This window comes from Aquarana catesbeiana, linkage group LG04 (genome assembly GCF_042186555.1).
Source record: "Aquarana catesbeiana isolate 2022-GZ linkage group LG04, ASM4218655v1, whole genome shotgun sequence".
Classification (NCBI taxonomy): domain Eukaryota; kingdom Metazoa; phylum Chordata; class Amphibia; order Anura; family Ranidae; genus Aquarana; species Aquarana catesbeiana.
The window spans coordinates 235,977,706-235,992,893 of record NC_133327.1 but is presented as its reverse complement, the minus strand read 5'-3'; the positions used below and the strand labels follow the sequence as shown (position 1 = coordinate 235,992,893).

Here is a 15,188-nt window from a genome sequence, read left to right as displayed (position 1 = left end):
GACAGTTGTATTATTAAAATGTTAACGTCTGATACATTGATAGTCCTTGTAACCTTGACTTGCCTGACTCTTTACTGCCTAGGATTCTGAGCCCCACAGGATGGAAAGCAATGCCGTAATCTGAAAACATATGAGGTGATCTTGTAATATTTCAGGAGTTTGTAAGGATTATAACACCAGAAAGGCACTGCACAAAAGCCATTCATTTGTCTCCTGCAGTTTAAAATAGAAACAACATTTATCAAGCATAAAGCGTAGAGCAGGCTGCTATAAACTCCTGTGCACGTGTTACATCTCAGCATTCTCTAGGTCATTGGGGCTTCTCATTTTATGAACATTATCTGCTTAATGTTTTCTTTTTTTCTGTGATGTAGTTAATTCTTAATTTTGGAGAGACTGTAGCTATAGGAGTTATAGTATGTTTAATCTGCTATATAATTTGTCCTTAAATTTATTTTTTTTACTTAATTTGTCTGCGCAGACGTGTTCATATATTACATTTATTTGAGAATATCCGTCCGTCCCCCCCCCCTTTTCCAACCACCCTCCTTCTGAGATGAGATTATTACATTTTGTTTCTGTTAGTACTGTTTTCTACTAATGTGCACCTTCTCTTTTAATGATTTCTGTGTGATACAGTAGTTCTTTCAACTTTGGACTCGGCCAGAATCCCACTTTTGTACACTATGTAACCTCAGCTCCTAATTTTTGTATAATCTTTGTTCAATAAAGATATATTGAAGTATATTTCAGTAGCTTATAGGCACATTTTGTCCTTTTGCTCTATAGTAATGCATATTTCCAAACTGTGTGAACCAAAAGTTGTGGCCTATCAACTTATTTACCCACCATTTTTTTCTGTTTGTGATAATGGCATAACTCTGTTTCTTTCTTTGTTAAAACCTTGTTAAAGTGAACCTATAAGAATAGATATGTATGGACTGCCATTGCTGACTTGGTTTTAAAGGTGCAGGCCCCAGGTTTGTCATCCTGCTCTTGGCTTTACTACTTAGTGAGTTACTGACCTAGAATAAACAAGGAAGACAAAGTCTAGACTTTTCAGACTTCAATGATGACATGCTAGTTCTGGCTTAGTGGTTAGCCAGGAAAAGCATAACACTTCAGCACCTTTACAGAACAAGTCAGATATTGATGGTTCCTACATTTGTATCCTAAAAGGTCCTCTTTAAAATGCTATGTATCCCATTATAACATTTTTAAAATATTTAAAAAGCTGTAAAATATTAGATGTGGGCCTAGTTATTGTAAGGTAAACAACAACAACAAAAAATATTAGGTCCTGATGTCTGATTCTTTTTTCTTTAGTAAAAAAACTTACAAGGACTAAACTTCCTTATATAGTTACATAATCTGCATTTACTATATGTCCTTGTATACCAACATTTGTATGTAAACATAAAATGTAGCAAAAAATAATTATCAGTTCCCAGTACTCTGGTTTATCTTTCACCGATCTGACTTCAAAAACTAAAACCTAACTGCTCTTTTCACGTTATCCAATCCTTGTACATGTTTAAGTAAGCCCGTGTATGTTAAACTATAAAAAAGACCTTATGATCCATTTTCACACTACCAGGTATATTTAAATAACATAATAATAATAATAATAATAATAATAATAATACCTTTAAAGCATATAATATTAGGATTACTCAGTACTTTTTCAACAAAGTTTAGAGGAAGCTCCACTGATACTGGTTATAGTTATCAAAGCCAAAAATTCCCAAAGCTTATTCAGTAGTCAGCAATGCACACATAATGTTTCAGTAAATACATACATTTTTTTAATGTACAGCTGAGTATTGTATTTAGGAACAGTGCTACTATAATTACAATTCCATTAAATTAGCTTCTAAAGTAATTGCCACTTAAGTGAAAACTATATTTCTTTCAAAAAATATTATGTTCATATCAATGACACATTTCACTGCACTTTACACAGTATATATATATATATATATATATATATATATATATATATATATATATATACAATGAATATCCATCCCTATCCCTTAAACAAGTTAGAATTCAAATCCCAACTACAGTCTTATAGACATATAGACTAGGGTCAATTTTTGTGAAAAGTTTTAGTATGTCTTGGATTATGGATGAAAAACTGTACAAACACATGGAGAATATGCAAACTCCATAGAGAAAGTATGCTTTGGCTATTTGTCTTGCTTTTGTGTTTACTATCATGACCCCATGTGATCTGTTCAGTTACCATGTGCCTTGCAAGGATACAGTTTCAGCTGTCTATGTCTCTGATTTCTGGGAAGAGCAGTGGTTCATTTTGTAATCAATAAAACCTAATCTAATGAGTCATCCCTGTAACATAAAATCCGCAAATGACAAGCTCAAGGAAAAAAACTCTTGTACAGCCAACAAATACAAACAGCATTGTCAGGTCTGTGAGACATAGGGCTCAATGACATCAGTGGGCAAGGGTTAGGCTCTGTATAACACATGTCTGCTTGTGAGCACTGTAAAAGGGCAGTGACATTTGTTGTTACAATGCATCAGGCTATTTACCTTTTTTCTTACATTAACTTTATAGAAATGTCACAAATTGACATTTCATTCAACTGCATGCACCACAGTACATTGTGATATGGTGTAGCGTGGTGCAAAATGCTGTGCTGCCTAAAAATGCATTCTGAATTTTCTTAATGTTCTTGTCTAGAATTAATCTATTGTTGAAATAATGCAATGAAGCTACTGCACCCTTTTTGTACAATCTGTGCCTCCTGTTTACGTGGTCTAGGGCAGTTACCATGTGAGCTCTTTAAATCATGTGTAATTGTTTAGTATATGTGCGTTTGAAGTAGGTTGGGATTTGTAACAACCAGTCCACAATCCGGTAATCTACACATCCTCTAATTATAACTGTAGCGTTGGATAAAAATCCGCTATGGATATATACTTTGGTGATTAATTGTATAAAAAATAAAGGCATACGGCATAGTTTAATATTTTCTCATTTACAATAATGTAATTTGGCACTTGGAGAAGAATAGTTCTCATTAGCAAACACTTTCCACATTTGCTGAATCTTAATAAATGATTAGTTAATTCATTCATTATTGTATTCACTAAAGTATATACATTTCTTCCAAATATGTTGCTTTAGTTAATAGATGTATAACATTTCAATTTGGGGCACAATGTAGACATGCATAATTATCTCTATTCTGCCCTGCATATTTAGCTGGCCAATCTGGATAGCGTTCCATGATTTGGTGCTAGACAAGCGCCTGATCAAATATGGAGGCATGACAGCATGACAGTAACAGATATTGTTTTGATTTGCTTGGTAATATATATTTTGGACTTTTTGTGGTTGTATTTCCAGGTTAATTGTTTATTTTATATTTATCACAGAGAAACTGCTCCATAGACTATTCATCCTTTGTAATTAGCTTAATATTTTGAACAATACACATTATTTTCATATGGTTATAACTAAAGATTATATTTGGTGTATGGTGTTTTTTTTTTTTACATTTCTTGCAAAAGTGCTATGTGTTATTTTTTATAGAGTATATAGGGTTCTGTACCTTATACTCATATCCTTGAAAATCTGTTTTCCCTCTTTCTGAGGAAGTTACCAATCCAGACTTACAGTACATGGGTTTTGTATTATCACCAACATAGTGGCTGTGATGGGCCTTTTTGCTTGTAGCTCTGATATGCTAGGTGTAATTCCCTCTTGTATAGAGTTTGTGTGCATTCCCTTTGTTGGCATGGGTTTTCTCCAGTTAATCCAGGTTCCTTACATATTAAAAATATATTAGTAGCTGGCTTCCAAAAAAATGACATACAGGATATAACCTTTTTTCAGGAGCAAAGCAAAACATTGGTAATTACCTAATAACAAAGAGGACTTTACTTCCTGTACCAAACCAACTGTGCCCAGCTGGCTGATATGCTGTAATGGCATTTCCAGGCACAAGTTCAATGGATACAAAATTATCTCATCTAATCACTGATCTGTTATATAATAATATTGGACATTATTATACTTTGGAATCTTCTTTGCAGTCTTTACTCCTGTCATCTCTTCCTTGTTAAAAAGCCAGGCAGGTGGATATCCTAAAAAGTGATCTTATATATTTCCTATTTCATGGACTCAGTAGGTGCTCTGACATGCAATTCTTTGTGGATAAGAAACATGTCACAAGCATACAGTGAGGAATGGAGTAATAAGGAAAGGCTTAGGAGTGACAGATACAACAAAAGCCCAGAGGTTACCACAAAAAGCTTTAAACTTGAAGGTACTAATCTAAAGAAATAGATTGAAATGTGAATAGGGTTGTTACCAATACCTTCCTAAATTGATAGACTTCCAATCCAAATAAAAGAGCTACAGGTCATACTTCATTTAACAGTGTCTTGCTGTTATGTGGACATTTTGAACAAATGCAGCTGGGTACTATAAGGATTATTGTGTTGAAGAACAGTGTTCAGAGTATGTTGCATGACCAAATTATTTAGCATACGGAAGGTTGGTCAAAGCACTGGAAATTGCAAAAATAATGCCAGGAAAAATAATCCCTAATAGAATATAGCACTGGGGGTACAGAGGTTTCCATCTTGGAGAAATCCAAAAAATAATTATATCTAATATATGTTAAAAGTAGGAAGCACATATTTGCTGCCACCAATGGCTTGAATTTTGTTTCTGTCCAATAAATAAAAAAGACTGGCTTTACGCTTTTTACTGAAATTAAAAGCCAGTGCCAAACAGTGCTCTAAACATACCACATTTTCTTTAGGATACAAATTTTATTGAGATGTCCCTGCTAGCCGTCAGTGGGTGCCCATAATGCAGTTCACATAGAGATCAATTGCCTTCCTGAGCATCTCTGTGTGGGGACCCAGTCTGCAAATCTAAGGTGAGTAGTAGTAACAGGACAAAAATCAACATTTATTAAAACATATTTCACCTGTAATAATTCTAAAGGCAGAATTTAGAAGTAGATAGATAATATTACTAAAGTTGACTTTTAAATTGACTTGCACATGGTTGTCATGCACAATTTAAAAAAAAGATTAGAATAGTTGAGTATGCAAAAAGCTGCTGAACTTTTAGAACAAGTATATGTTCTATTGTTCCTTGACCCTGGTGTCCACCATGTAACCCAAGACTACAAATGGCCCTTTGGTAGAAAAGCCAGTAATCAGGGTTTCCCTCACTAGATGCTTAAAGTGTAACCTTAAAAAAAGAGAGAGAAATCCTGTTACCTTATATCAGGTTAAACAGCACAGTGTTTGTGCTATCTAACCTGCCTGCTATCTAACCTGGAAGCTGTAAAATACCTGGCTGATCCTGCCTGGTTCTGCCCCCCCCCCCTCTGTAAACTGACCACGGTTTATCATGACTGCTGAGCCCTGACACCGTGGTCAGTTTATGTGCCTCCATTATTCGCAGCTCTCCTGTCCTCCTCTCTCCTCTCCCCCCTTCCTTCCCTGCCTGTCAGCCCTATGTCTGTGTGAGCTGTCTCCGCCCCCCCCCCCCACCACTATTACAACCACTTTAATCAGACCTGATCATTATGTGATCTCAAACAATTCTTCTAAACATTACCTGTGGCTCTCCATTATTTGACCTGTGACATAGAGAATGCTGCCCATAAATCTGCTCTGGTTACTGTGCTAATGATGTAACACCTGTGTGATCTGTGTCAACATACGAGCACTATCAGAACGGCCACATACTGTAGATGCTGCAATATCTGGTAGCTTTTTGTAGCACACAGAATATAATGTGTGGCCCTTGGTGGCCCTGGTGATGCTGGGGGGGAGGCCTGAACTGCCTCCCTATGCCTACTAAGTAGACTCTTTATGGCTTTGAATACATTCATACTATTCCCACAAGAGAATCTCCCATTTATCCACCTGATACACTATTTTCTCTAATGTTAAACTTGCAGTGTTAAAAAAAGGAAAAAAGGTTTCATTTCAGTTGTTTTTTCTTTCGAAATGTGATTGATTTTGTTCAGTTTAAGTGGCTAATTAAACATTTTTAACTGGTACATTAAGGATACATGTAAGTATATTTTTTGGAATGCTTTTAATATGTCAAACAAATTTTAAAATGCCATTATTATAAAGTAAAATCTATTTTTTTTGATACTTCAAGTTTATAGGCACCACATTGTACCTTTCTGTTATCATATTTGTACAATACATACTGGCCTTTCTAAATGTGTTTTGAACATTCTGCAAACAAGTAGCTTCAAGCAGGTCACAATCTTTAAATGTCTTTGGCTGACACAATAGACATGAACATTTTACTGATTGTAGTGTGCTGAAATACTTCCATCAGTGGTGACAAACTAGTGATGCTAGATAAAATAAAGTGTATGCAGATGATTCAAAGACTCCATCATAAAATGATATATACATGTACAGTATCTCACAAAAGTGATCTTTCCATGTGACAACACTGAAGAAATGACACTTTGCTACAAAGTAAAGTAGTGATTGTACAGCTTGTATAATAGTGCACATTTTCTGTCCCCTCAAAATAGCTCAACGCACAGCCATAAATGCCTAAACCCCTGCCTAAAAGTAAGTACACCCCTAATGAAAATGTCCAAATTGGGCCCAAAGTGTCAATATTTTGTGTGACCACCATTATTTTCAAGCACTGCCTTAACCCTCTTGGGCATGGAGTTCACCAGAGCTGACAGGTTGCCACTGGAGCCCTCTTCCACTCCTCCAGGAAGATATCATGGAGCTGGTGGATGTTAGAGACCTTGCGCTCCTCCACTTTCCATTTGAGGATGCCCCACAGGTGCTCAATAGGGTTTAGGTCCGGAGACATGCTTGGCCAGTCCATCACCTTTACCCTCAGCTTCTTTAGCAAGCTAGTGGTCGTCTTGGAGGTGTGTTTGGGGTCAGTTTCATGTAGGAACACTGCCCTGCAGCTCAGTCTCCAAAGGGAGGGGATCATGCTCTGCTTCAGTATGTCACAGTACATGTTGGCATTCATGGTTCCCTCAATGAACTTTAGCTCCCCAGTGCCGGCAGCACTCATGCAGCCCCAGACTATGACACTCCCACCACCATGCTTGACTGTAGGTAAGACACACTTGTCTTTGTACTCCTTACCTGGTTGCCGCCACACACGCTTGACACCATCTGAACCAAATAAGCTTATCTTGGTCTCATCAGACCACAGGGCATGGTTCCAGTAATCCATGTTATTAGTCTGCTTGTCTTCAGCAAACTATTTGTGGGCTTTCTTGTGCATCATTTTTAGAGGAGGCTCACTTCTGGAACGACAGCCATGCAGACCATTTTGATGCAGTAAAAATAATAATAAGTAGGTTGCGAAGAGTGGTGCTACCTTATTGGCTGTCAAGTGACGGTAAATCAGACAAAAATATATATGTGACAGATATATCTGCCTATATGGGAAAAGCTAACCCCAAAAGTGCAGACAGCGTGCATTCATAACACTATGTATAATGTGAAAACAAACCGTGATAAAAGGTACCCAATGAGCCTATACCTATGTTAATGTGAAATATATATGTAAATTATAAATCAAAATGAGTATAATAGGGAAGTATAGATCAAATTGATATGGTCTTAAATCATCAACAAAAATGATAATAAATCATCTCAGAGAAAGCTATATATCACAAAGAAATTAATATCAAAATACGTAAAAAATATATAAAAGCACCAGTGCAACAGAGTCCAAAAATAATACACACAAAAAAACTGGTAGAAACAAAAAAATAAGAATAAAAGATATATTAATAAAATCGTGAAGCTCCAAAATGGCCAAGTGTCCAAAGTTATCAGGCGACTCTTGTGTTCAGCAAATCAAGTGACTTGTGTGCTCCCCCTGATGGGTCCCCACGCACCAGCTCCTTGTACCCCTGCAGGGGTAATGGGCATGTGTGGATAGCCTAGGATGATATCCCTTGGTGACCTTTTGGGGTTAGCTTTTCCCATATAGGCAGATATATCTGGTCACATGTATATTTTTGTCTGATTTACCCTCACTTGACAGCCAATAAGGTAGCGCCACTCAACCCAACCTACCTATTATTATTTTTTCTTTGTAAGTTCCCTTTTGTGAACTGATTAGGGGAGGCTGCAACCTGACACTATCCTGAGCGTGGAGTATATCTTAATTTCATTCTGATGCAGTGTGCGGCGTATGGTCTGAGCACTGACAGGCTGACCCCCCACCCCTTCAACCTCTGCAGCAATGCTGGCAGCACTCATACATCTATTTCCCAAAGACAACCTCTGGATATGACGATGGAGCATGTACACTCAACTTCTTTGGTTGACCATGGCAAGGCCTGTTCTGAGTGGAACCTGTTAAATCGCTCTATGGTTTTGGCTACCATGCTGCAGCTCAGTTTCAGGGTCTTGGCAATCTTCTTATAACCTAGGCCATCTTTATGTAAAGCAACAATTCTTTTTTTCAGATCTTCAGAGAGTTCTTTGCCATGAGGTGCCATGTTGAATTTCCAGTGACCAGTATGAGAGAGTGAGAGCTATAACACTAAATAGCGATAACCTAAATAACCTAAATAACACTAAATAGCAATAACCTGCTCCCCATTCATACCTGAGCCCTTGTAACACTAACGAGTAACATGAAATCGGGGAGGGAAAATGGCTAATTGGGCCCAATTTGGACATTCTCACTTAGGGGTGTACTCACTTTTGTTGCCTGCGGTTTAGACATTAATGGCTGTGTGTTGAGTTATTTTGAGGGGACAGCAAATGTACACTGTTATACAAGCTGTACACTAACTACTTTACATTGTAGCAAAGTGTCATTTCTTCAGTGTTGTCACATGAAAAGATATAATAAAATATTCACATAAATGTGAGGGGTGTACTCACTTTTGTGAGATACTCTATATATATGTCTATATATATATATATATATAAAATAGTTTGGTTTTAAACAAAACACTTCACTAATTAGAAATTGCAACAGTGGCCAATGAAGAATAAACAAAAAGAAGGCACCTATAAGTGCAGAAACACCACGACTTATTTATTACCAAAGGATTAAAAACACTTACTAGAAGTCTGAAGTAAAAAAGGCTCATCATATTAAAAAGGGAGTCCAGCAGTAATGATAGTCCTGGAAGGATCCAGTATGCAGCAAGGTGCCAGATATCCCAGCCATCCAGCAGAGGGAAGCCACAGAGAGAGGAACCAGGAAGGAAGCATCCGCGCTGTGGGGGACCAGCGTGGAGCGCTGAACTCGTGGATTATGTCAGCGGAAGTTGCCCAGAACCAGCTTGGAACATACAGGATGGGAAGTGGCATCTATTAGGCAGGGCGCGTTTCAGAGCATCTGATAGGCTCCTTCTTCATGCCGATGTTGATGAGTCTATGTGCGTTCTGAAATATAGAGACAATGGGCGTGGCTGGGGCAGGACAATGGGTGGGAGTGATGACGTCAGCAGCTGGAATTCGGGGGTGTATGATGCAAAACATTGCCGGGAGCTGACAGTGAAGCTAATGGGGTAAAAACGAATAGGGGTTAGAATACCATAGTAAGGACGGAATGTAATAAGCAACAATGGGGAGAGGGAACAACAACATAAAAGTGGGTGAGGGTCTGTAGGACTACAGATCCCAGAGAGCAAAAAAGACACATATATATCTAAAAACAGATGATAAATAGCTAAAGAGTGACAAGGGTCGTCAGATAAACATAGGCGGTGTTAAGGTATTATTCTCATGGCTAAAAATATATATATATTCTTATTGGCAGTGGGGTTAATATAACAGATGTGTGGAGGACAATGGAGCTATATCAGTTATAGCAACGTGTTTACCTCCAATTCCTCATTTAACCCGCTGGGTGATAATACATCAAGGAAATAAATCCAGTAGGTCTCCCTATGGTACAGCCTAGAGAATCATTCTGCCAGGGGGAGATCTCTAGGCATCTCTAGCCTCGATGACCGATACCTTTAGACCAGCCGTAGACTTATCATGATGTTGCAAAAAATTTCTGGGCACATTATGTGTGTCAATTCCTTCAGTGATAAAACGTTGGTGCTCACCGAAGCGTATACGTAGTGCCCATATAGTATGACCTACATAAAAGTGGCCACGGGGGCACGTGAGGCAGTAAACTGCATATTCGGCTGAGCACGTATGAAATTCTCGAATAGGGTAGGTTTGAAGAATATTTACCAAAAACTATATCACCCTTTATCTTTAGACAGTCTGTGTTATTTTGAGCAACCAATCAGCTTCTTTCTTTTTTGTCAAAATGTGCTGAAAGAAGGAAAGTCTACTTTACTTAGAATGTGCACACTATAAATTGTGTGAATATTTATCTTAGTTATCCAATCATATGCAATAAATAGGAAAATTCTTTCCAAATGGTCTGATAATTGAAGTAAATCTTAATACAGATTATTGTGTATGCATGATCAAATTATTTAGACCCATGTTAGTTTTTAAATATTACTGTGCTGTCCTATGAATATTACTGTATTGTCCATCTTTATGAAATTAATAGGTAAACTTTGTATATGACTTTAAATATGATGGTGATTGATTATGTTGCTTATAATGACAAAAATGTTATTTTCCTATTGTTTTTGTTGTCATTATTATCCAATATATGTTGAACATAATTGCCTATGTGTAGAGCATGGAAAATGAGTTAGGTAAAGATCAAAATATTAAATTTGATCAATTATCTTTATCGAAAGCAAGGTATAGGAATCCGTTGAATTTACCGAGGCTGATCATACTTAGAAAAAGTTTTACTCAACAGCAAACATATCTGAACTGTGAAAATATGACCTGGGTCCAGTGTATATAAACTGGATTATTTTCTGTAGCAGTCACAAAGTTCAGGGACCAGAATCAGAATTAGATTTAATTTTACTGAAATCAGATTGGTAAAAGAAATGTGACTGATTGCTATGGGTTATAAGATTGTGTACATTGGTCTGTGCTTCTTGGGAGAAATGTAAAGTATATACTTCATAGTGTAGCCATAAGGCACCCAATACAAGCTGGTGATGTCCATCAGGCAGCTCAAGGACATGAATACAGTCCTCTGTGTGGGAAACCCTGGTTTAACCAACTAAAAACACAAACAAAGCCTCTGCACAAATAAACCTTAACTCCACTCAGGCTTTTACTGTCTAGCTGTCAGGCATTACCATTTATGTCATACATATGAGGGCACCTCAAGAGTCCCATGTTTTTTTCTGGTTCTTTATTCCCCGTATTTTAAGGGATGTTGAGGTTCAACTATGCATGTCCTTCAACGTATATATGTTTAATTTCTGTCAGGCTTTTATTTCTGTCAGTAACACAGTTATAGAGAATTCATCACACTTTCTGTCATTGTGGGCAAAAAATAAGAAATTAGTATAGTGGGTGTTGTTGGTACAAGAAGACACACTTACCAATAAAAACATTGTCAGACATTTACTACTAAAATGGAGTTGATTTTCTAAAGCAGTAGAAGCTCTTCACTTAAAGTGAATGTTCACTTTCAAAGTGTATGTTTACATAGCTTAGTAAATGCGCTGAAGGTGTGTTCAGTTTAAATAACCAATGGTTGCGGGTAAAGTTAAAAAAAGTAAAAAAAAAAAAGATTTTTGCTGGCACGTGATTGGATGATCGAAGTGAACAAAGCTTCACCTCATTCACTAAGGCCACCCTGCGGTTGCAGGAAAGAAATTTGCACAATTCCCCCATCAACTCAGACAGTGCTGACATGGAAATCAGCAAAAGCTGCTGGAGATAATCAGAAGCGAATCCAGCAGGCTGGTTGTACCCAAGTTGATCGATTCATCAACTTGGTACAGCCTACCCATTATTGGTACGAATCTTTGCCGGTTCTTGCTGATCCAGACTAAATTTAAACTGTGTATGGCCAGCCTAAGCCAAGTAAACATTTATTTTCCATAACTTCCTGTCCTGACTCCTGACTGGAAGAAAGTGAAAATCGCTCCAATATGGACACAGGCAGAGTAAGAACCTGACACAGGCTACTTTCTACTCTATCCAAAACAAAGCAAAACGGGGGTCTTTATTGTGCCATTCTTTGCCCTTTTTTGAATTCCCATTTTTTGCCCTCTTTGAATTTCCATTCTTTACTGTCTTTACATTTCCCATTGTTATTGATTTTTGTGGATACAATGAAAATTAGATGCTGTACTGTAGCTTGACGCAGGATGCTAATAAAGAACTCGGGGGTGGGAGGTGATTTTGAAAGGGGATTTTCTTTCAGCTTAGCGAATATGGTGAAAATTTATGTTGCAAAAAAAAAATCCAATCATGTGCAGAGCTTCTCTTCATTCACACAGTTAGAACTAAAATACAGGCATACCCCACTTTTAAGTACACAATGGGGTTTATTTACTAAAGCTGGAAAGTGCAAAATCAGGCTCACTTCTGCATAGAAACCAATGAGCTTCCAGGTTTTATTACCAAAGCTTAATTGAACAAGCTGAGGTTAGAAGCTCATTGGTTTCTATACAGAAGTGAGCCTGATTTTCCACTTTCCAGCTTTAGTAAATAAACCCCATTGTGTACGTAAAAGTGGGGTAACTTACTGAGTGGCATGTATTCACTAAGAACTTACTAGCAGATTAACTATTGCCTTGCAAAACACTCTAACACCCATAAGCCTAAATAGTGGAAAAATTCTCCTTGTTCTTGAAACATTAGTGGTCTGTTAAGATCATTACAATGATCTTTAGCTCTTTATTAAATTAGGCTATTAAACTAAACCTCTTATCTGTACTTTTTTTTTCCACTGAATACCGTTCGCCTGATGACCATCATTATTATCAAGAAATTAATAGTAAAGAAATAGCATTTTCTAACTATCTCTTTAATTACTGACACATTTGAAATAGCCAGGTTTTGTGGTGAAATTCAAGTAAGGCGCTGACTCAATTTAATTGACTGCCTAAGCTGTATAACCTAGCTATGTCACTAATTAACCACTTGACCTCCAGAAGGTTTACCCCCCTTCATGACCAGGCCATTTTTTGCAATACGACACTGCGTTACACTTGCTCTGCCTTGCGGTGCTGTAACCAAATAAAATTGATGTCCTTTTTTCCCACAAATAGAGCTTTCTTTTGGTGGTATATGATAACCTCTGCGGTTTTTATTTTTTGCGCTTTAAAAAGTGACAAGTTTGAAAAAAATAACACTATTTTTTACTTTCTGCTATAAAACAACCTAATAATTAAAAAAATCTAATTTCTTCAACAATTTAGGGCATTATGTATTTTGCTACAAATTTTTGGTAAAAAAAATCCCAATAATATATTTATTGGTTTGCACAAACATTATAGTATCTACAAGCTATGGGATATTTTATTTTTATTTTTACTAGTAATGGCGACGATCAGCGACATATAGATGGACTGCGACATTGCGGTGGACATCAGACACTAAGTGACACTTTTGATACTTTTTTGGGGACCAGTGACACCAATACAGTGATCAGTGCTAAAAAAAATATGCACTGACACTGTACTAATGAGACTAGCAGGGAAGGGGTTAACATCAGGGGCAATCAAAGGGTTAAATATGTTCCCTGGGAGTGCTTGCTAACTGTGTGGGGGGTACTTTAACTGTGTGAAGACAGAGATCCGTGTTCCTGCTTAGCAGAAACACAGGATCTCTGTCTTCCCTACTAACAGAACGGTGATCTGCTTTGTTTACACAGCCAGACTGCTGTTCTACCTCTGTCGGGAATGATCGGCGGGTCCCGGGACCCGCTAATTGGCTCCCGCTGATTACAGCGGGAGCGGGTCACTGGTGGCATGTAATTCAGCAAAGAGGAGCCGCCGCCCCCCAGAACATGTATGTGGGGCGGTCGGAAAGTGGTTAAAGGGATTGTATAGTCTTTAAAGCTTTTTAACACAGCTATACAAGTAAAAGACAACATCTTGATTTAAATATCTTCTTAGTGCACGCTAATATTTTAAAAACCTTGTTTTTTTGTATAGTTGATAAATGGGGCAGGCGCGCTTTGTTTTTGCTCAAATTCTGCTTCCTGTTTGCAGAGCTACACACTTGTTCACTTTTACTTGTCTCTCTCACACTAAAAGCCTATAAGGTTAATATACAAATTTAGTAGAGGCTTTTTATTTTGCTTAGTGAATGTACACATTATTATTAAATAATTATCCTTACGGTGGATACCCAATCTTGTTAAGAGAAAATAAAAATATTTATTTTCATGGGGTGGCTAAAGTGAGCACAACTTTACCTCAATTACTGAGCTCAGCGAACATCTATTTTGCAGAATGAACAGTCTCCGATCCTGTAGTAAATCAAACACACTGAGGGGGATTTATAAAAACTGGAACAAACAGAATCTAGAGCAGGTATGCATAGTAACCAATCAACTTCTATTTTCAGGTTGTTCAACTAAGCTTTGAAACGGAAAGATAGAAGCTGATTGGTTGCCATGCCCAAATTGCTCTAGATTCTGTCTGCCCCAATTTTGATAAATTCCCCCCACTAGTTTAGTAAATTTGTTAAAATGTACTTTCTATGTGGCTGGCATTCCTTGATGAGAAATAAAATCTGCACTATGGTAAAATAATAACTGCCATTGCTAACCTCTTCTTCAAAATATACTAGCTGTCCAATCCTCATGCCTCTTCACCTGCCGCATTTTATTCCTGGCCAGTGAATCAAAGTATTTTACAGCCAGAGGTCAGTAATGGCAGCCTACATTGTCTAAATTATAGTTTTACTAGCAGCCAGGGTGACCTTTTTTAAATATTAAGCTTCCACTACTTGTTAATCTGCAAATCACTATACTGAATACAGAAACAAATAGGAAACAGCAAGCATGGAAAAATGTAAAGGTCATTTGAATATGCATTTTAGTATGGGCACCAGGAAGATTTTTTTTTCCCACAAGGGTTCTCAACAGATTTGTTTTCCATCCTTTGGATCAACTGCAAGTTTATGAGTTCTAAAAATGTAAGCTTTTGCATAATATTTTTGTGCTTTAATTGAACTCATCGGACATATTATTTTTTTAACCTAACTATGTAACTACCTACCTGAAAAGATGACTTTAAGGTAAATGTCACTATATTAATTATGCTAAAATATGTGCTCTCAAAAAATACAGTAATAGAATGAGTTGGTAGCCTTGT

At 37.3% G+C, this 15,188-nt stretch overlaps 1 protein-coding gene across 4 annotated transcripts in view; it reads left to right on the top strand.

The window, feature by feature from the left end:
* Positions 1-15,188, top strand: part of PEX5L (peroxisomal biogenesis factor 5 like) — a 364,561-nt gene that overhangs the window by 1,452 nt on the left and 347,921 nt on the right. The window lies entirely within an intron of this gene.